Raw genomic sequence first — 1374 nt, forward strand, 5'->3', positions numbered from 1 at the left:
TTCTTATTCCGGAAGAAACTTCTGTCATGAATCAGATAATACTAACCTGCTTAATAGGAATGAGGAATATATTTTGGGTTGACCTTGAGCACATCTTTGTAGGAGAGATGTCAAACTTCAACGCTAAAAAGACTGTGTTGCCCGTAATCTCTGTTGGAAGACAATATTGATTTGTTTATCTTGTGTCCCTTGTGCACTTATGATAATTCCCTTTCACTACCTGGCTGATTGAGTCTTTCATTTGCCTCCAAAATGATATATCAATCACTGTGAAACGTCTGGGGATTTTTTTCACTGTTACCCATCAATCATATGTAGTCCATTACTTAGAATTTCTCATGGCTTATATGCTTGTGGTGCTATGGTAGAATAGATGATGTCCATTTTTTGTAGAAGAGATTTTGGATTTTTTCCATTTTCCACCAGATAGATTTTATGATTGGTCATTAACAAGGGAACTTTATTCGATTTTTCTGTGAAATTTGATGTCGTAAAAAGATTCATAGGTTACAATCATCCCTTTTCTTGTTTTCATTGTTCTTTTGGGTTGAGGCTACTGGTGGGGTCATAAAATGCTTCATGATGAGTGCAAAGCAGTGGAATAAGGAGTGTGAAGGTAGGAAAATTTCTGTGAGTGCTGCAAGAAATTGTGGAAATAAATGTACAAATAATATTGTGCTGAGGACCACTCAATACTTGTCTGAGAGAATGGAATATGCGGTGATTCTGTTGAAAAATATGGCTAGATGATCTTGTTAATGACAGCTAAGCAGACCACTATACCTTCTATTTTCTGTCTGCTCTGTGGTTGTGCAGATTGTATTGCCTCTTTTAAACCTACAATTTTGCCTTCTTTTATGGTTCAATCACCATTCTGTTACAGTACCATGATGCCCCCGATATGCCATTTATCATTACATAATCTTTTCTTTAGTTGTGTCGTGCTGCTATACTTTCCTCATTGATTACTTACATGTTCAGTTTTATGCAGCCAAATTGTTATTCAAGAGTGATAAGTATAAACAGTGATGAGCATATCGTCATATTTGCCAAAAGAGATATCAAACAGTGGGAGGAATTGACATATGATTACAGGTTTTCCACCAAATCGTGTTATGGTTTTTCGTTTGTCTTACATGAGTTAACTTGTGTTTTTCTGCATTTCAGGTTTTTTTCAATGGAAGAGAAACTTGCTTGTTACTGTGGCTTTCCAAGATGTAGAGGTGTTGTGAATGACACTGAAGCCGAGGAACGAGCCACAAGCTTATATGCACCTCGTGGTGAATTGATAGATTGGAGAGGGGAATGAGAAAGGTCAGCTAGTCTGTAAGTACAAGCAATATCTCATGCTTGTTTCAATCAAACTCGGACAGC

The 1374-nt window shown here is 37.0% G+C and overlaps 1 long non-coding RNA gene across 1 annotated transcript in view; it reads left to right on the top strand.

Annotated features, from left to right (window-relative positions):
- Positions 1–6: 6 nt before the first annotated feature.
- LOC111392084 overlaps positions 7–1374 on the top strand; it is a 2111-nt gene continuing 743 nt past the window's right edge. Inside the window, exons 1-2 of the long non-coding RNA XR_002702210.1 lie at positions 7–1095; positions 1168–1326. This is a non-coding gene — a long non-coding RNA (uncharacterized LOC111392084). The remainder of the gene's footprint in view (positions 1096–1167; positions 1327–1374) is intronic.

Source organism: Olea europaea, unplaced genomic scaffold (genome assembly GCF_002742605.1).
Source record: "Olea europaea var. sylvestris unplaced genomic scaffold, O_europaea_v1 scaffold878, whole genome shotgun sequence".
Lineage (NCBI taxonomy): Eukaryota > Viridiplantae > Streptophyta > Magnoliopsida > Lamiales > Oleaceae > Olea > Olea europaea.